The 23,993-nt window shown below is 31.4% G+C and overlaps 1 long non-coding RNA gene across 1 annotated transcript; it reads right to left on the bottom strand.

The window, feature by feature from the left end:
* Positions 1-21,621: 21,621 nt before the first annotated feature.
* Positions 21,622-23,611, bottom strand: LOC126892726 (uncharacterized). Its single transcript, XR_007700982.1, has 2 exons — positions 23,131-23,611; positions 21,622-21,887 (listed from the first exon to the last, which is right to left on the bottom strand). It is a non-coding gene; the product is annotated as an uncharacterized LOC126892726 (long non-coding RNA).
* Between the last annotated feature and the right edge of the window lie 382 nt (positions 23,612-23,993).

Below are 23,993 nucleotides of genomic sequence, written 5' to 3'. Positions count from 1 at the left end.
TTTATTCCTCTGTGTTGTTGTTATTAAATCGCTCAACATATCAATGGCGACAATATCCAGTTTCTTCCGAGCTATGACGTTTTTTGTGATGTTTTCGTTTTTGAAATTCTTACTTTTACACTTTTGGCATGTCTCGCAATTTCGAGTCATCTCTTTGGCTATTGTATAGTCCTGTCGACAAATGTAGTTCTCCCTGAACATAAGCCACACCTTCCTGCTTCCAATGTGTCCGTTGTCACAGTGTAATTTTGCTAAAACTTCTTTTGCCATCTGTTCCGTGATTACATATAGTTCTTTACCATCGACCCTCTTAAAATATAAGTTATCTTCTTGTTCGGCCCTTTGCTTTTCTCTTTCATCCAGTTGTTCCTGATTTTCCCTGATCTGAGCCAAAGAAAATAAGCCTGCTTCTTCTCTCATTATGTTCATGCCAACGTGGAGAGTTTTGTGGTCCTCTTTGCGGAATTGTTCATCTCTCGTCAACGCATCAGCCAAGATATTGTCAGTTCCTTTGATATATTTAAATTCAAAATCATACTCTTGAAGTAAAAGAATGCCCCTATGAATTCTATTATTTACCAGCCTATTTTTCATTATATGTACCAAAGCTGCATGGTCTGTTTCAACGGTGAATTTTGCCCCTAGTAGGTGAAACCGTAATTTATTTACACAAAATAACACACTGGCGAACTCTAATTCAGTAACGCTGTACTTTCTCTCATATGTTTTGGTTACACGGGAGACAAAACAGATTGGCACCTCTACATCGTCTTGGATCTGTGATAACACCCCTGCGAATTTTGTTATGGAAGCATCGGTCCGGAGAATGAAAGGTTGATCATATCTTGGGTGGTGTACTCTTACAGCTGTGGAGAAAGCTCCTTTTAAATTTTTGAAAGCCATTTCTTGTTCCGTTCCCCATTTCCACCTAACATTTTTCTTAAGTAATGCTATCAACGGTATTTCTTTTGTGCTGATGTCTGGTATTAGTTTTTTGAAATAGTTTACCATTCCCAAAAATCCCCGCAATGTTTTTAAATTGGTTGGCCTAGCGTAGTTATTTATAATTTCGATTCTATCTTCTGCAAGACTAATCCCTTTTGTGTCTAATTTGAATCCTAAATACAGTATTTCCTTTTGGAAAAACTGACACTTTTGAATATTTAATTTCAATCCCGCTTGATCCAGTTCTTCTAGCACAGTGTGAATATGTCGTAGATGGCTTGTTATATCCGGTGAGAAAATTAATAAATCATCTATGTAATGTACAACAAATTCTTCATGCCTATTTAAGATTGTGTTCAATGCGCGAACCAAAGCAGCGCATGCACTCTGTAGGCCAAATGGTACCACCCTAAATCGGTATACCACTCCGTCGATCGAAAAAGCGGTATAATTTCGACATTTCTCTGCCAAAGGTATTAACCAAAAACTATGTTTCAAATCGATTTTGGAAAAAATGTGTGACCCTGTGATTCGTCCAAATATGGCTTCGATGTTCAAAGGCGCTTCGTATTGCGCGATTGTGTGTGAATTAATGTTTCTTGCATCTAAACATAATCGCAAATCACCACTCGATTTTTTAACGCATACTATCGGGTTGATATATGGAGAGTCACATCTTTCTATCACCTTGTCTTCGATCATTTTTTCAATTTCCTGTCCGACTCTTTGCCTGTATTTATACGGGATTGGATATGTCTTGGATTTAAAATTTTCTAAGTTTTTAACTTTAAAAGAATGTTCATAATTTTTAGCCACTCGGCTTTCTTCATTAATCAAATCTCCATAATTTTCTAGAATCTTCTCTACTTCCTTTTCCATGTTTTCTCCACATTTTAATTTTCTTTCATCCTCATTTTGTTCGCATGTGTTCACTGTCCATAATATTTCTTCATAAAATTCTGGATTCTCGTCCATTATTGCCATTTCTTCTCTGTCCTCATCCTTTATTTCTTCTTCTGTTTTTTTTTATCTTCAATTTCCATTTGGTATCCCAAGCACCATGTTTCTACTGCTTTCATTTCTCTTATGAGAACTTCCTTTTCTTCCTGCTTCCTTTCTGTTTTATCGTCGATTGCCGACAATTCTTCCGTATCTTCGATTTCCTGTCTTTCTCTTGTATCCACCGTGTTTTCCTTCTTTCTTTTTGAACTCTTCTTCTTTTTCTTCCTTCTTTTTTTTTTTCTGGTTGATTTTTTTCTTGTACTTTCGGTTTTTCCTCTACAGTCATATTGATTTCTTTATGTTTTTCCTGTTCATTTATCTTTTCAACAATTATTTTCCTCTCTATTTCCGTTTCTTCTTCTATGTTGTCTGGTTCTGCTCTGATTTCCAGTTTATTCTCCGAAAAATTTATGGTGATGTGTTTTTCACTCAATTCATCAATTCCCGCTATCATATCATGGTTTAAATCTTCGATCACCACACATTGCATAATATAGTATTTGTCTCCCACTCTGATCCGCACTCCCAAACCTTCATTTACTGTCGTCAATTTTTTGTTGTTTGCACCCACTAAAACAACCCTAGGAATTTTGTACACAAATCTGTCCAAATTTAATTCTTTTACTAGTTTCTTATTGATTAACGATATCTCCGATCCAGAATCAATCAAAATTTTAATCGCTTTATGTTTTATAAATGCATCTAAGAATATTAAATTGGAATTAGAACTTTGTCTTTCATTTCCCGCCAACTGTATAAACTCTCTCGGATGACAAAATATACCGGAGAGTTGTTTATGTTTGTTCAGTGGATGCTTTATTGAAAATCATGTCTGGATTCATTGCATATATCTTCTTCCTCGTTTTCTATTGTTACATGATTCATCTCCCTTCTATTTTGTCGTTGGAAATTCTGATTGTTTCTACCGTCCCTTTGTTCGTTCGTATTCCTAGTCGGAGGATTTTGTGCATCTCTGTTTCTGTTGTGATTTTCATATGTTCTATTTTTTTCGTGATTCCTGTTATCATAATTTTGTTGTCTATTGTAATTTTGGTATTCTCTCGGCCTATCTTCGTTTGTTGATTGGGCATGTCGGTTTCTCTGGTCATAATTTGATTGATACCTTCTGGCCGGTCCATTATATTGTTCATGTTGTCTTCTGTTTCGCATTTCTCTTCGTTTTGCTTCCCTTACTTGAAGGAATTGGCACAAACTATCAATATCTTGATAGTTTCTCAAAATCACGTGGTCCTCCAGCGTTTCTTCGAAATGTCTGCTTATCATTTCTACCAGTTGTTCGGTAGAGTATTTGTAGTCTAGATATTTGGAATTGTTATATATCTGCAAAGCATATCTTTCCTCCGATATTCCCATTTTCTCGTGATATCTTCCATTCTGTAGCTCTTGGTTGATTTCCCTCTGTTTAACTTTCCCCCAGAAATAGTTGAGAAATTTATTTTCGAAATCTGTCCAATTTTCAAACTCATCTTCTTTACTTTCATACCATAACGCTGCTCCTTCTTTCAGATGGTTTCTAATTGTTTCTTTGCAGTCGTCAAAATATCTAATATGTTGCAATTTGGTTCTCAAATTTTTAACAAATGGTACTGGGTGTGTTTTTCTAATATCCCCGCCAAATTGTATTTTCGCGTCGCTTGTACCATGGATAATCATTTCCCTTCTTTCTCCACAATTCTGTTGATTCTTGAGTTCCGCAATTTGTTTTTCGTTTTGCTTAAATTTTTCTTCTATTTCTCGCCTGTCTTCTTGTATTGCATTTTCAAATTTGCTTTCTAACTGTTCTAATTCCATCTTCTGCACATTCTTAATATCCTTCATTTTAGTTTCTATTTCTTCTCGTTGCATCTCCAGTTTCCTTTCTGTTTCTTCTCTAACTTTTTCTAAACAGGCTTTCATTTCATTTTCATATTTTTCCAAACGCTTTTTCAATTTGCCATCATTCTCTTCCAATTTCTGTTCTATTCTCTGTGATATTTCTCTTTGTGTTTCTTCCATGGCTCGTTTTGATTCCTGTTGATTTTCTTGCATTGTCCTTTTTGTTTCCTGTTGATTTCTATCCATTTGTTGTGACTGGAGTTGCATCAGTTGCAATAGTTTCTCTATTCCTGTTAATTCCTGTTCTTTTCTCTCCATAATCGTTGTATCTCCTTCATTATCCAATCCTTCTTCAACAATTTTTTCCTCTTCTCTGTTTTCTTGCATTTTGCTTTGCCTCCTTGTGGTCGACATGTTGTTTCTTTTCGTTACTGTTTTCTTTGTCCCCGCCAAATGTGAAATTTTACAACACTCTATAAGTTGCAAAACACGACAAATATTTCTCCCCAAATTTAATAAATTTTCGCCACAAATATCAAATATGCAATCAGTAAATTTCAAAATAAATATCAAATGTACGATTGGTAAAAAAAAATCAAATAATTCAATGGCAGTAAATATCCAATACCTACGATCAATCCATAAATCAAAATTATTTTTACACCTGGAAAAATTGTCAAATTATCTCTGGATCACCTGTAGTTATTCCTTATCTCTTTCCCTACCATCAAATGCAAAGCTGCGATATTTTTAAGCCACCACGTTCTGGGCTCCAGTTAATGTGATATTCAAAGATCGGTGTGCTCAAAGCACTTGATTAGATAATTAACTAATTAATTAAATTTAATTTTAATGATGCACTTATGATTTAATCACACTATTTAATGCTCTAATCTCAGGGTTTTATATTCTCGTGCTTCAATATCTCCTTTGCTTTACATATGATAAATAAGGTCAAAGATTAACGGAATAAAACACATATATGGTACAAAAGCATCTATTGAAATAAATTCACCCTCAAAATATCCTCTAAAAATAATATCTCCTATTCTGATTATTGAAATAACCCTACCACTATCTAAAGTACTTATTGAAATTTGCGTTATGAATAATTCTACAAAAAAAATAAAACTGTCTCTCGGATGATGAGTTGTCCAAATTCTTGTCTCTGGTCGCCTACAATTTACTCTTAGCAGCCCCCTATGTAGTCAGCAATCTCGCAACAAATTATTGCAAGCCTATTGTCATTAATGACCCCCTACAGATGCACGTATCTTTCAAAAAACAATGCTAGCCTTTTCTCCTCTCGATAAACTGAATCTATTTCTCGTTCCGGCATGCAACGGTGACTCTTGGAATATAAGTAGAACAATATAACTTACAATGCTTTACGTGATGAGCTTCCGTCAGGACACTTATTTCAACAAACTCACAACTATTCACTTATCTGCCTTACTACTTCAGGAGACTCTTAGAGATCACCACTAGTCGACTTAACGATCATTTAACAACTGACTCTTCTTCCACCCTCTAACATTTCGCTAAACTCCCATTCTTCATACCTAGCCCCTCCTTTTTCCTTCTTCACCAATCCGAGTTCCTCAATTTTATCCCCATCTACCTTTCAGATAACAAACACCAATTTTCCCTACCATTAGAAATTTCCTAAAACTAATTACATGCCAATCGGTTTTTTTTTCCTTTCTTAATATCTAAACAAAGATTACATTCATTTAAATTTCTAAATACAATTATTCCCTCGCCGCAAAAGTCCATTTGGGAAACCCGGTCTCATTGTCCAAACACATAACCACTTTCTTATCATACTAACTGTACAAAGAAAATACTTAATCCCTATTTAAATTTTGTTTACCTACGGCCATCCAAAGATAATTGACTTTCATTTCTTCGAAATGAATTTTGGTATATTTTTATTATATGTTTTAACTTTTCTAAAATATTAAGATCGAAACCATATTAATTCAAATTTTACATATCTTAACAATATATACAGCGTGTCTACTTAAGTTGGAAACATATGGGAAACTTTTTTATTATTAATTTTACGAAAAAAAGTTATTCCTTATAAAAAGTTCTGCATGCCTCAAAACCTAAAATTCAATCATCAGATATCAAATTTTCTCAATATTATACGAGGTATGTCAAAAAATATGAATTTCGGTCAAGGGTAAAGTACCTTTATTTCTCTCAATATCGAAAATTCTTATGATAAAAAGTTGTTTGGAATTAAAAACTAAGATAAAATATGCCAATACATGCTTCTAATTGAAAAAAAAATAAAAAATTTTTCTCAAATTTATGGATACCTACCCAACACCGTTTTTAATTATTACAAATATGATAACTCGTTTATTATTCATTTTACGAAAAAATGTTATTCTTCATAAAAAGCTTTGCATGGTCTAAAATCTAAGACACAACCATGATATATCAACTTTTATTAATTTTATACGAGGTATGTCAAAAAATATGAAATTAGCTCAAGATTATAGTACCTTTATATTTCACAATATTTCAATTAGAAAGATGCAATTGCATACTGAAACATAGTTTTTAATTCTAAACAACTTTTTTAATAACCGTTTTCAATATTGTGAAAAATAAAGGTACTTTACTCTCGAGTGAAATTCACATTTTTCCAAACACCAGTTCTTAGAAATGTGATTCGCCCTCTTCAACCCCAGAGCCCATGAGCCCAGAGAGGTTGAAGAGGGCGAAACACATTTCTAAGAACTGGTGTTTGGATCTTTGATTCTATTCAAAAAATTTTTCCCAGCCCGAAATGGTGGATGTGTGAATTATTCGTAAGGGGATTTTTCCACATTCTCTATTTCATTTGTTTGATTATATATATATATATATATATATATATATATATATATATATATATATATATATATATATTACAAAAGAGTAAAATCTAGCATTGGCAAAGCTTTTGCCGAAGCCCTGCATGCAGGCAACATATATATATATATATATATATAAGAGTAGTTTCATACTTCTTATTCGTGTAAAAGATAGCCGTATGAATTCATCTAAAAAAGAGTTTATTTACAATATGTACAATAAAGATTATAAACATTAATACAACAATACTAAAATAACTTAAAAATACAAACCTAAAAAAGAGAATCAAGAACATGCTATTTCTTACTCTGAGTTTTTTGACAACTGTCAAATAATTATTTACAAATGTCATTCAAACTAAAATTACACAGTCATGCCACCTAAAACTATAAATAACTTAAAATAACTAAATGTGGTTTTATTGAAAATAAACATAGTTTTATTTTTACATCCCCCCACCAACAGGTATGACAAACCATGAAAGTCTATGGTTGGTCACAAGGCAACAATTTTGAGATGTGAAAATAGTTCATATCGTTCCTTTTGTATCCGATATCTATTTCATATAAAGTATTTGAAATTTGTTTTTTTATTTGAAATGGACCTAGTCTTACTTCATCAAGTTTTTTTCTATTTAGTTTGGATTTATTTTCTACATATGTCCAATCTCCTTCTTTAAATTCATGGAATTTTCTATTTTTGTCATACAGCTTTTTATTATATTCATGATGTCGTACTGAATTTTTATAAGCTATTTGCTTATCTTTTGATACATTTCTTGTTTCACAAAGTTCCTCGGGAACAATCGGATCCGCTTTCCCAAAAAGCAAATATTCTGGGCTGTATCCGGTTACGGAATGATCTGTTCTATTATATTCATCTATACATTCTTCAGCTATTTTTGTCCATGCTCTACTTCTAGTTTCATTTAGTTTACATCTTATCCTATTAACTAATGTTTGATTAAGTCTTTCATTTAAACCATTCGAAAATGGGCAGTCCACTGCTGTAAAAACCAGTTGAATATTTAACTGTTTCATATTATTTCTAAATATTTTGGAATTAATTCCCGGATACTGATCTGTTAACAATGTTTTTATGGGGTGTTTATCTTGAATTTTAGAGATTAGTTTAATAAAATCACCTGTCGTCTGACTTTTGGAAGTAACTGCAAATGCATATCTGGTAAAATGATCTACAAGTAAGTGGAGGTATTTTTTTGTTGAACGATTGCCAGCAAATCCTCCTATTGTATCTAGGGACATTATCTCGAAAGGTTCTTTTGCCGGACCTAATTGTGACAAGAGACCATATTTTGGACCTACTCTTGTTTTATTTTTACAGCAAATCTCGAATTTCTGGCAGATATCTTTTGCCAGTAAATCCAAATTCTTAATGTAGTAAAAATTCCTAATTTTGTTAATTACTTTACCAGCACAAATATGACCATAAAATTTGTGAATTTTTGTTATTAACGCCACTCCAAAATCTTTGGATAATATTATTTTTTTCTGGTTCTTCCTTAATTTATAGAATACATCTTGGTTAAAAATTGTTCCTATCATTTTATCTATAGCTTGTCGATTATTATTCTGGTCTTGTTTTATCTCAGTTAATGTCACTAGGTTCACTGTTTTTATAAATGTTTCTGCATTTTCTATATTTTCCAAAACTGGGTTTCTAGAAAGGCAGTCTGCTTCTACATTTTCTTTTCCAGGTTCATATTTAATGTCGAAATCAAATTGTGAAAGAAAATGAGTCATATCTCCTAATTCTTCATCTGGCCTTGTACGAAGTTCTCTTCCCTCAAGGGGCTTATGATCAGTAATAACGACAAATTTCTTTCCCATTAGCCAGTATTGCCAAAATTTTAATGCTTCTTTAATTGCCAGGCATTCTAAAAAAATTGCTTTTTTGTTTTTCTGATATTTGTTCAATTTTTTTGAAAAGTAAGCCACAGGTTTCATTTCTCCATCTTCTTGTTTTTGTTTGAGAACTGCACCAACTCCTAAAATGCTAGCATCGGTATATATAATTGTAGGAGCATTTGGGTCAAAAATAGCGAGAATAGGTTCAGAGCACAGGATACTCTTTATCATATCAAAGGCTGTTTGGCAGCTTAAAGACCAGTGAAATTTAATATCTTTTCTAAGTAAATTATGTAATGGCTCTAATAACCTAGCTGAGTCTTTTATATATTTGTGGTAAAAATTTATTTTTCCCAAAAACTGTCGTATTTTTTTTCTGGTATCTGGTGCTGGAAAATTTCTGATCGATATTAAATTATCATGTAAAGGACGAACTGAATTGTTTCCCACAATGTGCCCCAAATATTTTACCTCTTCTCTTGCAAAATTACATTTTAGAAGTTTGAGCCTAAATCCCTCTTCAAGAATGGCTTCCATGAGTCTTTCGATGTGCTCTAAGTGTTCTTCAAATGATACTGAAAATATTAAAATATCATCTATGTAATTTATACAAAATGGATTTAAATTATGTTTTCTGATAATATTACTTAAAATCCTTTGAAATATTGCTGGTGATGTTTTAAGCCCAAAAGGTAAGCATTTCCATTGCCAATGACCATCTTGTGTAACAAAAGCTGTCTTATATTTATCTTTATTCCGAACTGGAATATACCAAAAAGCAGAATTTATATCTAAAGTAGTAAAGAATTTAGCATTCCTTGTTCTGGTCAAAATCTCGTCAATTAATGGAAAAGGTTGTGGTTCGGGAACAATTAATTTGTTTAATTCACGAAAATCAATGCATAATCTTGTTTTAGATCCTTCATCTTTTTTAAGAGCCAATGTAACAGGTGCTGCAAAGGGCGAAGATGATTCTTCTATTAAATTTGCTTTTAACAATTGTCCAATTTGAAATTCTATCTCTTTTTGGTCCTCTATTGAGCATCTATATGGCTTCTTTGCGACAAATTTATGTTCTAAAAGTTTAATTTGAGCTTCATTATTTTGAACTTGCCCAATATCAAATTTATGTTTTGCAAAAATATTGTCATATTTATTAAGTAATATTTCTATTTTACTTTTCTGCTCTGGCTGTAAATGTTCTAATTTTGCTTCAAAAAGCTCTGTGGGAATTCCTTCATTAAAGTTTATTGAATATTCTGTCAAATTAACATTGTGATTAAACTTTTCAATCTTCTCTTCAATATCTAGATCTAATCTTTGATAAATTTCTAAATCAAAATCTTGTTTCATTTGAAAATTCAAAATAGAATCCAATCCAAGTAGAATATCATACTCGAAATATTCATCATTAATTACAAAAATATTAACATTTTTCTCAATTTTATTAATTTTCATTTTTGCAATTAGTTTTCCTGTAAAATTTGTTCTGCCATTTATCGTTTTAAACATATTCCTATCTTCATGAATAACTAATCCCAACTTACCTGCTACCTTCGAATTCAGAAGAGTAACATTCGAACCTGGGTCATAGATTCCACATAATTCTCTATTATTTAGGAATACTTTTAATTTGATCAATGGCAGCAAATTCAGTTTTTTTGGTCGGTTACCGTTTCATTTAATGTCTCCTGTATAGCAATATTATTAACATATTGAATATCATTTGATTTGTTTTCTTGTATTGTCCTTCTATCTTTTTGCTTTAAACGACACATTGCCTCTGGATGAAACCTCCCAGGGAATCCTTTTTTATCACAATATTGACAACTATTTTTTTCTTTTGGTATTATTGTATTTAATTTGGTAGGTATTTGTACAAAATTTGGGTTTGTCTCTGATTTTTTTTTGCTTATAACTGAACTCTCCAACTTTCGTAACTCACCTATCAATCTTTCCATTGTTGTAACCTCAGCTCTATTAATATTATTTTGTATATGAATTGGCAAATTTGTCACAATTAAATCGATTAATATATCAATAGGAAAATCATTTTTGATATTTAGCAATAAATTTTCTTTGCGAAATGCATAATCAACAAGACTACCACCTACATACTTAAAAGAATAAGCTTTTCTATGATAATCCCAACCTGTTTGACAAAAACTATCTAAAAAATTAACTTTCCATACCTCAAAACTGTTATCTAAGCCTAATGTTATTATTTTTGATTCAAACCATTCCTTTGCTATTCCATCAAGAAACAGACGTAGAATCAAAATCTTGTCTTTATCAGCATCCACCTCACATCGCGAACATTCTGATTCGAAAGTCTTGAGCCATGAATTCATTGGAACATTTTTACCATCAAAATTTCGAAGTACGAAATCATCTTTTATTTTTTTGTAATTTTTCTTTTCAACTTTAGGTATACTAGTATCACCAAGTTTCTGGAGCAACTCGACTAATGGTGGAGATTGTTCAATCGCTTCTTTCTTCTCATACACTGGTAATAAGGTCTGTTGTAGGTACTCATTTTGATAAACCACATCACCATCTGAATCAAAATAAATCACTTTCAAATTATCATCTAATGAAATGGTACATGTTCTAAAGCATCCTCTTGATTTCATGGATGCTAAAACATTTTTTACTTTTTTCAGACGAAATAGTTCAGAATGATAATCTTGAAGTTGCTTTTCAGCAGGCATTTCATAATAGAAAGGTGACTGTGTTGGCTGCAACCACTTAAATTTACATACATTATTCTTACTATCAGTACTGCTTGCTTCTATAGCAATACAAATTTTCATTGATGTAATATTCATCCTTAATTTGTACAAATAAGGGTTTGAAAATCTATTTTTATCACTATTTTGGCTTGGTCAGCTTAAGTTCTTGATTTATAAGAGTAGTTTCATACTTCTTATTCGTGTAAGAGATAGCCGTATGAATTCATCTAAAAAAGAGTTTATTTACAATATGTACAATAAAGATTATAAACATTAATACAACAATACTAAAATAACTTAAAAATACAAACCTAAAAAAGAGAATCAAGAACATGCTATTTCTTACTCTGAGTTTTTTGACAACTGTCAAATAATTATTTACAAATGTCATTCAAACTAAAATTACACAGTCATGCCACCTAAAACTATAAATAACTTAAAATAACTAAATGTGGTTTTATTGAAAATAAACATAGTTTTATTTTTACATATATATATATATATATATATATATATATATATATATATATATATATATATATATATATTGTTATGATCTGCTTCTTATTAATTTTATATTAATTATTATTTATTTGATTAATTATTTAATTGTCGCAAATCATACATAAAAAAAGAATAAAAATCTCAGGGTGCCTTTTTATAATATTAAACAAATGTCTAGATTATCTTACGTTATACTTATCTTCTCTCGTGGGTTCAGTATCTCTTAGTTGATCCTAATCGGGATAAAATAGGAAAAAGAAATAAAGCAAAATATAAAATAAACATACAGAATTGTCTTTTATTTATCAAAATCAATACTCTAAAATCTATCAAATCTAAAACCTGTGGACGCAGATGTCCGAATGAAATTTTTACCACTTAAATTTATTCTAGTTAAAAAAACAATTTATCGGTTTGTTCCCGATGACTTTGGTACAACAAAATAAACAAAACCAAATTATGTATTCGCAAGATTAGCTATACTTCCTATTTACTTTTTGAAATATTGGAATTTTAATTCCTATGCTTTTTACTCAAAATTTTAGTTTCCGAACAAAAAATAAATTTCACATAAGTTGACTGACCTTTGGCTTCACTCACTCTGATGTCTTCTCGTGACCCAAAACAGCTCTCCCTCGTTGACTATGTTAAAGGCTACTCATCAAAGCCCTCTCCGTTCTCCAGCTTCAAAACTATCAGCATACCAGCACCAATTCTCCAAACGAGCCAAAGCCTCTTTTGACCAGTACTCGATTCACACAAACTCCAAAAATTCTCTGCTCTCCTACTCACAATAATACAGAACCAAAGAGGTATTTCGTCTCAATTTGATCTGTCTCTCGTTCCACTTTTCAGCACTATATCCATCTTTATGCACTCTGTCACGGATGCACAACTGAGGGACGTACTAGTAGCTAAATCTACGTACATCATTACTGATTATGTACATAAAAACAACAGTAAAAGTGGCTTTAACTTCTACAGAGCTATGTTACATAAAACTCATAAGTTTCTTAGTGAAAACACTAACATTATTGTCATGCCCTCTGACAAATGTAGTGTAACTGTAGTTCTGGAGAAGCAGAGATACTTAGATTTATGTCTCGAATTGCTAAATTCTGATAATATATATGAGAGATGAACAGAGATCCAACTAATACTGTTCAAACTAAATGCAACAACCTCATCAAGGAATTATGCAGTTCAGGACAAATAAATGATGATACAAAGAAAAAATTAACAGGGTATAAGGGTGTCATACCCAAATTTTACGCTTTACCTAAGATTCATAAACCACAGCTTTCGGTACGTCCCATTGTTGCATGCATTGGTTCACCTACTAATTCATTAGCATCTTTTTTGACTGAGATTTTGACCAATGCATATGTCTCTAATGAATATGACATAAAAAGTTCATTTGATGTCTTTAACAGCTTTAACAACTATCAGTTACCTGAAGGCTATGTTATTATCAGTCTGGATGTAGTCTCTTTGTTCACTAATGTACATCTAGATGCAGCCTTAATTGCTGTTGAAAACAATTGGAATTTTATTAGTTCTCATTGCAATATTAGCTTGGAATCTTTCAAAAAACTCATCTCCTTTCTTTTTAACAACACTTACTTCACATTTAATAATACTGTGTTTAGACAAACACAAGGGACTCCGATGGGAGGTACTATTTCTCCCATTTTGGCCTGTTATGTGATGGATCATTTACTGGATATGGTGATCCCAGAATTGTCCTTCTATATTCCTTTTGTTAAAAAGTATGTGGATGACTTAATCCTCGCTATTCCTAGCAATAGATCAGCTGAGATTTTACAAGTATTCAATAGTTATGACCCTCTATTACAGTTCACAATTGAACATGAGGATGATCTATGCTCAGTCCCCTTTCTTGATACCCGGTTCATTAGAACCCATAACAACTCCCTGAGAATTGACTGGCATAGAAAACCTCATAGTTCTGGACGTTTTCTTAACTATTGGTCATATCATCGACACTCAATAAAAATCAATTTGATTAAGCAAATGAAGGCTAGAATCATAGCTATCAGTGATCCTTCTTGCCATCAGAAGAACCTGAGAATCCTGTCTAACCTTTTTATCGACAACTCTTATCCAAAACACCTAGTCACCAAGATATTATTCAGTTTGACAAAATTCAGTATGAGTTGCAAATTACTGTTACAAGCGGAGAACAAAATGCCAATTGTTTATATACTTCTTTAAAATACGTTAAAGGCATAACACCCAGACTGGCTAGACTGTTTAAAGACATCCCTAACTTGAAAATAGCCTTTAAAACATCTTTAACTTCAAGATTTATATTTTCAAAGGTTAAGGACAAGAGTGACATTAGGGAATGTTCTAACGTTGTCTACCAGATTCCCTGTAACAACTGTAATTTGGTATATGTTGGACAAACCGCACGCAATTTAGGTAGTCGTTTAGTTAGTCACCGCAGTGATAGCAGATTATATCCTGAAAGATCTGCTCTTGCCGAACATGTTAATAAAGAACATCACAAAATGAATTACGAATCGGTCAGAGTTTTAGCTTCTGAATCCAACTATACTAAAAGACTGCTCTTAGAGATGGCTTTCATTTCGCAGAATTCTAATGCAATGAATAAAAGGAGTGACATAAATCAATTAAGCTCTATTTACTCATATCTATTATGTTTGGATAACTATCCTCATTTCAATGATGTCTCAACATCTGATTCATTGTAAAGTTTCCAGCTTTCAGTGCATTGAAATGTAAATTATTTATAATTTTGGTTTTCAACTTCAAACAAAAGTCTGGTAAATTTTTAATGTGTATTCTTAAAGTATTAGTACTACATAAGACAAAGAAAAAAGAAGAAGTGGTGTCATTTGCGTATGTCCAGGGGCCTGATTCTAAATCAAATTTCGACACTAAACAAGTCGCTTTCAATATGGCGACTGTCGAAATTATTTGACACGGAGATGAATGAATGGCCAAAAGCGAGGTTAGGTTTAGTTTAGATGTGTTTTGTTTATTTCTTGCAAGGAAAACTAAATCAAAAGGTATTATAATATAGCTGGGTTTAATTGAAATTTGCTTGTTTTGAGGAATTAGATAGAATAGTAAATTAGAAATATAATAATTGAGAATGTCCACAACATGAATCATCAACTCAATGAAAGATGTGAGGTAATAATCTGGGAAAATTAGTAAAAAACAAGGAAAATTAATTACCAGCTATTTTATTGCTGGACATGCTGAAATCAAATCTTAAGATTTCCTATATTAGTAATATAGCTGTGCAAAGTCCACAGAAAGTGTGCTATTTTGTTTATAAACAAATTAGCACTCCGAAATCTTTTTTTTTTATTATTGCTCTATAACTCCGAAAATTTTAACTTTAAACCAAAACACTCACATAAAAATTGACAGTAATTTAATTCTGCACATTGATAATTTATTCCAATTTCCTTCGACGGAAATTTTCTTCGGAAAATTCGGGTTTTCCAAACAAAATCTTTAATTTTCAACTAAAATTTGAGGGAAGTAATTATTTATCAATAATTAAATAATTTGGTGACAGTGACATAAATCTTTTTTGTTATGAGTGTCTTGAAGATATGAAAATTTGTATGTACAAAGAGGACCGGAATTAAAAGGTATCTAATGGTTCAAAGATTAAAATCCTGTTGTTTATAACTCTGTCGCAAATGCCGGTCAAATTTGACCGGTTATACCTGGAATCACTCCTCGCAATTCAATTTGTTTTTCTTCGAAAAGGACACAGAAGTCGTGCTCTTTTCAACAGCGTTAACTTAATTTAATTTAATCTAATATTTTCTGAGGGGTTCTATTTGTTTATAAGCCAAAAAATTGTTTCTTTATAACATTCCTGAGACCGCTCAAATGGTCCAATTTCAATCCTGTAAGGTACGTTGAATAGGTATAGTGCTTTTTTATATGAAAATCATAGTTATTCTGGTGTATCATAATCTTTCTGGTTATTATTTCGACCGAAATTTTTTAATTAACATTTTAATTATTGCTAAACTATTGGTTAGATTGTCGCCGGTCTCCTGATATACAGAGAGGGGCTAAATTATGGAATAAATTCATTTTCTCTAAAATGGACGATTTTAGAGAAAAATCCCGAAACAGGTCGATTTTTATTTTTAAATTAAATTTCTTGGCATATATTTCAAACTAGTGACGTCATCCATCCGAGCGTGATGACGTAATTATTTTTTTAAATAGGAATATGGGTTCGTGTTGTAGCTCATTTACAAAGGCGTTCAATGCTCTATTCAGTATTATAAACATTAATATCATTATTTATACAGGGAGGCCAAAAAAAAATTTGAATTAAATTAATTGACGCAAGAAGAAGAATGCATGTAATTTATTTAACTCAAAATACATTCTATTGCTGTCAGAAAATAGAAAAAAATGTTTATTTTGCAAATAAACATTGCTTTTAGCTTAAATTAAAAGTTCAAACTGCCAATAGGTAGGAGGGAGGCTGTTTGTGATTTAATTTAAGCGAAAAGAAATGTTTATTTGTGAAATAAACCTTTTTTTCTATTTTCTGACAGCAGTACAATGTATTTTGAGTTAAATAAATTACATACATTCTTCTTGTTGCGCCAATTAATTTAATTCAAAAATTTTTTTGGCAACCCTGTATAAATACCTAATGATATTAATGTTTATATTACTGAATAGAGAATTAAACGCCCTTTCAAATGACCTACCACACGACCCCTATTCCCATTAACAAAATTATCGATTACGTCATCACGTTCAGATGGATGACGTCACTAGTATGAAATATATGCCAAAAAATTGTAATTTAAAAATAAAAATCGACCTCTTTCGGGATTTTGCTCCAAAATCGTCCGTTTTAAAGAAATGAATTTATTCCATAATTTAGCCCCTCTGTATAATCTACTATAATAAATCTTTCATGTCTTCAATTATTTAATTATTGATAAATAATTAGGTACTTCCCTAAAATTTTAATTGAAAATGGCAGATTTTTTGGGAAAACTCGGATTTTCTGAGTAAAATTTTTGTTGAAGGAAATCGGAAAAAAAATAACTTTGTGCAGAACTAAATTACGGTGAATTTTTATTTGAGTGTTTTTGGCTCAAAGGAAAAATTATAGGAGTTACAGACCACTAATTGAAAAAAAAAAGAAGATTTAGGAGTGCTAATTTGTTTATAAATAAAATAACACACTTTCTGCGGACTTGTCATACCCCATATTACTAATATAATATGCAATCTTAAGATTCGATTTTAGCAATAAAATAGCTGGTAAATAATTTTTCCCAAAAATGGTATTTTTTCGATAATTTTCCCAGACTATCAACAAAATCCAAGAAACCGAAGCGCCAACCCAAATTCTGAGCAGTCTCAACATGATAAGGTTAATATCCCCAAGAATCGCTATACTCTCCGGCTGTCATGGCGGTGTCGAAATAAAATTGCGACTGTCGAAATGAATTAGAATCAGGCCCCAGGAATGACATTGACTTCTAACCTCACATTTCACACTTGCCGGCACACGTGGCATGTAAATCTTTTTAATTAGCCATTCCAATGAACTGTCAAGTATGGCTGCTGGATGGCAAAGTGTCATGGCGTATCTAATGTTTATATTGAATATTGACATTTAATTTTTAAAGAATATCCTGTTTGGTTTTGTTTTTTTGTTAATTCTGTAGCGAAATCTGCGAAATTGTTACAGCAAATTAAATATGAAGTGGTTTATCGCCTACATAACTGAATTATCCCATAGTAGGTATCAGTTTGTGTCAATTTATTTAAAAAAGACCCTACTCCCAAGGCTTTACATTTTCCTCATGCAATACATTTAAATGAATTATTCAAACAAAGGCGAGAACAATGGATAAAAGCCATAAGGAGAACAGATCTAACAGAACTAAAATTAAAATAAAGTGCTAAGTTTAATGTAATTCAATTAACAAGGTTTTTAAATGTCTACAATAGTAATAAAGATGTACCTAATGATTCAAACTTTAATTATTAGAAAAGCTAGCCGCTTTAGAGGACATAAATAATGAAGATTTGATTCCAAACCAAAACATGGGTTGCCAAAGCCAGGCAATAAAAAGAAAAGGTGATCTACAATCCGAAGAGCTGATAAAAGAAGTAAATATAAAGAAAATAATGCTGAGACTTCTCTCGATGATGTAAGTGTAAGATATAGTTTATTACAATATGTTAGGAGTAAAGCTCACAATGTTTTGGACTGCCTTAATGCAAATAGCCTAAACTGTCCTTAAATAGTAGGTAATATTAAAATACTCTTGTGATACTTTCCACAGTTGTATGATTTTTTTATGGTATACAATATAGAGCTTTTATTTATGTATTTGTTTTTAGGAACCAACACCAGATAGTTTAAATGTAGGGTAAGGAGTAACTGCTGGAACTCCAACACAAACGTGTTTGACTAGTGAAGATTTGGATAAACAACAGGAGTTACAGCCCCCGGAGCAAACCGTGTCCCGTGAGAGAAACCCTGTCTGTGTAAAGATTAGGTGAGTGGTTCGCTCTGGGAGCTGTACTTTCATTTTCCAAAGAAATACTTAATAATCTATCAAATAGATATAGCAAAGTAAAGTTATGTGATAATTCTTTAAAAGATGACAATAAAAAGTGTCTTTATTATAAAGGTTTAGAGTTCCCTATTTTAAATGTAGTTTTTAACAAAATCAAGAAACATATACCAACTAGTTCTATATCTGATTTGGAACTATGTCAACAGTATGTGTTAAAATCAATTAAATTACAACTAAACCTTCCATTTAAAGATATTGCATATCATTTTGGAATATTGAATAGCATCTGTTCTTCATATTTTAATACAGTAATTTCAATATTACATCAAAAATTAAAAAGATTAATAATCTGGCCAGAACAAGAAGTAGCACAGAAAACAGTCCTCGTTTTAAAGAGGTTTTCAGGATAAAACAGAAATAATAATTGATCATTGAGAAACCATCAAACTATTTACCACAACAACAGTGCTGGTCAAATTATTATATTTATCTTTAATAATTATTTAATATTCTTTAATAATTTAATAACATAATTAATTATTTTTCTTATGTTCTTTAGTCACTAATTTTATAAATATTTGTGTCATTTCAATAAAAATTACTTTTATTCACAACATTTTACTTGTAAATTTACCCTGTGTGGATAGACACTTGCCAAACAACATAATCAAAAATATAACTTATTTTACTTATTAGTTGATTTTTTTGCTCTCAAGTGTAGTAGTAGTAGTAATAATTAATTTTGCTAATTTGGTAAAATTGACAAAAAAATAATTACTAATTAGTTAATAGTTACTAAATAGTTAGTAATTTTGCCAATTTTGGCAAAATTGGTCAAAAACAAAAAAAAAATACCTACTAAAATCACTAGCCAGTTGTGTCTAAGTTTAGCGAACCGACTATAAGACTATCTGCACAATGTAATTGTCACATTTTGAAATGTGTATTTGAATGTTATGAACATATTGTAGTATAGTTAATATTTGTAACCCGAGTTATGGGTGCTCATGGGGGCACCCTAATTCTTTCTACATACAATGATTTTTTTCTGGTAACGAAATATGACTTTCTGTTAAGTGAAGCCTTCTTTTCAGTTTTCCTTAGTTGATAGTAAGAATTTAAGCTTTACATTTATACTGACTCTTCCACGGAAAACGGACTAAATATAAATTTTTTCTGCTAGGAACTTTCATAAAATCCACAATTTATGCTTAGAGGTTACTTTCCTTCTATGGATGTCAACTATAATTTCAGTGATTTTTTTAATAAGCTTGTCTGTATCTTCAGTAAAGCATTTCCTTTAATTACAATTAAGCCAAAACATCACAAACCCTGGGCTACCAAAGGTATCCCCACATCAGCCAAGAATATAATGTTCACTACTGTACATCAAGAAATTTACTACCAACGTCTCCGTTACTGAATATATCACCAAGTACAGGGCAACCTATTTAAAACTTAAAAAATTATACTATCAAAATCGTCAGAGAAGCTCTAAAAGTGTTGCAAAATAAATTTGGTCCATAATAAGCAATCTTCTTCGAAATCAAACTCACACACCTCAAACATTTTCCCTTCCAGACCATGATTACTTTGTTAATGTGAGGAAAAAATATAACATAAACTATTTTGTCACAAGAGATCCATTGTGTTAAGATCCGATTTCCTATCTCCCTAATTCAAGAAAGGTCTCAAATTCATTCTTTATAAGACTAGTTGATAAATCGGAACTGATCCAAACAATCAATAGTATCAAAAGCAAATCTTCCTATAGTACTGATGGACTATCCATAAAAAATTTCTCAAATCTCCCATAAAATGTGTTGGGAGTCCTCATCCCACTAATGATTCTTTTAAGGGGCTATCCTAGTGTAAAAGAACGAAATTCACATACTTTTTTTGGAAATATCTAAAATAAAAAGTACTGTACCAATTGTTTTGAAAATTTGCATGAGCATTTATTATAACAAGAAGTACATGTAAAACAATTTTCATAAAAAAAAATATTGAAAATTAAACGATTCATGTGCCATCTACTGGCATGGTGAAAATAAAAAAAATGGCTCCACTGCTGCAGTGATTGGGACTAATAGAGATCCTGAAACATAAAATTGCAAAGTGATTATTGAAATATACGTTATTTCCTATACCATCAATTAGGATTTTTGAAAAATATTAAAATTTGGAAAAATGATTTTTTTTTAAATTATATAGAACATTTTCAGTTTCAAAAACCGTCAAATTGACATTTCTTATCTGATTAAAAAAACCCCTAGTTGATGGTATGTATAGAAAATAACCTATATTTCAATAATAACTTTGAAATTTTATGTTTCAGGATCTCTATTAGTCCCAATCAGTGGAGCTGTTTTTATTTTCACGGTGCCAGTAGATGGCGAATAAATCGTTTAATTTTCAATATTTTTTTATGAAAATTGTTTCACATGTACTTCTTTTTATAACAAATGCTAAATGCTCATGCAAATTTTCAAAATAATTGGTACAGTACTTTTTATTTTAGAAATTCCCAAAAAAGTATATGAATTTCGTACTTTTACACTAGGATAGCCCCTTAAAAAGGGTAAATTTTCAGAGCTGCTTAAAGACAGCCATCATTATTCCTCTTCATATGGGTGGTGAAAAATCTAATGCCTGCAATTATAGACCTATTACAATACTACTGGTACTCTCCAATAGGACTCATAATAAACAAGTATAAAAACTTGTTGCTGGTATGAGCACATTGTGTAAATGTTAGGATATAAAAACCTTCAATATGATTATGAGCATATCCTAACATTTTTTTGTTATTGTTTTAGTTTTTTGTGTTTATTGTTTTTTTATGACTCTTTGTAAGTTTTGTGTATAAATTGTACAATTTTCCATGACAATAAAGCATATTTCTATTCTAAGTTGTCTATTTGTTAAACCAAAGCATTGATTATTACAGTCGGAAAAATGAAATAATACCCACAAACGATCACATCAATCACTTATTTTGTATTTACGGTCTTTTTCTATAAATAACAAACGTTTGTTATAGAAAAAGACAGCAAATACAAAATCAGTGATTTATGTGATCATTCATGGGCATTCTTTCATTTTTCCGACTGCACTACAAAATATTAATATAATCAATTAAATAATAATATTAATCTCACAAACAACCCATAGAAGTTGTCAAATAAATAAAATATTTGGAAATCATTCTTGATAATTTATTAACATAAAAAATGATTTATTAATTACAGTTGTTAAGTTATTTAATGGAAATTAAGGTAATAATAATAATAATGTTTATTCGACATAAATATCACAATATACATAAAATAATACATTACTAAATCTTCATGAGACTAAAAACATATCAAAGTCTATAGTTAAAAAGAATAAACATAGGAAGCCACAAGGAAATAAATCTGCACGTAGCTATAGCCCAAAGTAACTTCTGTTGTTTATCCAAATCTTCAATAGTCAAAAACATTTGTGTTAGGTTAAGTTTCAACAGTTTCTCCTTTTCCAACATTTAAAATATCTGATGTTTGTTCCTAAAAACAACATAAACACATAAATAAAAACTCTACATTGTGTACTAAAAAGCTATAGAGCTGAAACGGGAAGTTGCTACGTTTGGTCTATATATAAATGAAAGTAAAACAAAATATATGGAGTGCACAAAGTCGAATCAACATGAGAATCTGAGGGTAGACAACCATACCTACGAATATGCCTCCAATTTTCCCTACCTAGACTTGTAGACAATAATAAAAAATGACAACAACACCAGTCAAGAAATGCAACAACAGATTCTTAGCGGTAATAAGAAGTGTTTTTATGCTTACAAAGACTTAATGAAAAGTAAGTTACTGAATCGTGAGTCTAAGCTTAGAATCTACAAAACAGTAATTAGACCAGTGGCCACATATGGATGTGAAACGTGGACCATCTCAACCACTAATGAAAATCAACTGATAATATTTGAGCGCAAAATACTATGGAACATATTTGGACCAACACGTTGTAGAGATGGTTCATGGAGAATTAAAATGAACCATGAGCTGGATGAACTAATGTAGAGCGCAGATATTGTTAGATTTGTAAAGTCTCAAAGACTAAACTTTCTTGGTCACTTAGACAGAATGCCAGATAATCGAGCTGTGAAAGTAATCCAAAGATGGAAGCAGAGGAAACAAGAGGAAAGCCCTATAACAGATAGATAGACGATGTAGAGGAGAATCTTAAAACCATGAAAATTAGGCAGTGGTGAAGGAAAGTAGCCGACAGGGCAAAATAGAAGAATGCTGTTAAGCAGGCCAAGATTTACAAAGGGTTGTAGTGTCATTTAAAGAAGAAGATTTAAGGACAGTTTAGGCTATATGCATTGAGCCGGTCCAAAACATTGGAAGCTTTGCATTTAACCATATTGTAATATGGTGTATTCCACGAATATACGACTGTTTTGGATTATTGCAACAACGAATATTTTAGTGTGCAACATAAGAAGTACGAAAGTATTTTGCTCTAATAATTACTCCAATAAACAACAATATAATTTGAAATTTACTTTCGTTCTTAATATTTTGCACAGTCAAATATTCGTTGTCGCGATAATCCAAGAGGGTCGTATATTCATGGAATGGGGTATACACTATATCTTACACTTACATGGTCAAGCATTATTTTCTTTACATAAGCCTTGTTCCAAAATAAAAACAAATGGGTAAGTACATCTTTATTATTATTGTAGATATTTTAAAAACTTATTATTTAATTGAATTACTTTAAACTTACCACTTATAAAATGTTTACTGCATACTCTCATATTTTAATTTTAGTTCTGTTAGATCTGTTCTCCTTGTTGCTTTTATCCATTGTTCCTGCCTTTGTTTGGATAATTCATTTAAATGTATTGCATGGGGGGAAATGTATAGCCTTGGGAACAGTAAAAAGTGAGACTTTATCCCTGTCTGTGTCTGTCCTATTCCCACAATTTACAGGCTTCTCAAGAAAGCCCTTGCTATCAAACACAAGGAAAGGTGTTTTTTCTTTTTTTAAACAAATTGACACAAACTGATAATTACTATGGGATAATTCAGTCTGTAGGCGATAAATAACTTTATATTTAATTTGCTATCACAATTTCGCTGCACAATAAAAAACCAAACAGGATATTTCTCTACAAACATCTACAAATTAAGGTCAATGTAAACATTAGATACGCCATGACACTTTGCCATCCAGCAGCCATATTATATCACGTGATTTGGAATGCCTAATTGTCTTTTTCTTATGTGTTAGTGTAGAAAATAATTTGTCAATTTGGTCTTTTACACCATGTATTAGGGAGTTTTTGTGCACACAAATACGTAAACGTAACGCATCTTTTTGACATATACGCTTGCGCATTAATGCGTGAACTACCGTATCGCGATACGTATTACCTAAGGTTACGGGCTGGTACGTTAGGTTCATACGCATCCCTATCGAGCCGAAAGTCACCGAATGCACACGAGGATCTTGCCCGATTACCTACCAAATGAACATTTCATCAGCGTACTACCCGTTTATAAACATTTTAAGGTTATATTGGTTATTGGTTTAGTCTATTTGAGTAAAATTATTCTGTGTTTGTAATTGGAAATTGGAACTTCATA

Source organism: Diabrotica virgifera, chromosome 9, assembly GCF_917563875.1.
Source record: "Diabrotica virgifera virgifera chromosome 9, PGI_DIABVI_V3a".
NCBI lineage: Eukaryota > Metazoa > Arthropoda > Insecta > Coleoptera > Chrysomelidae > Diabrotica > Diabrotica virgifera.
This window is presented reverse-complemented; position numbering and strand designations above follow the sequence as displayed.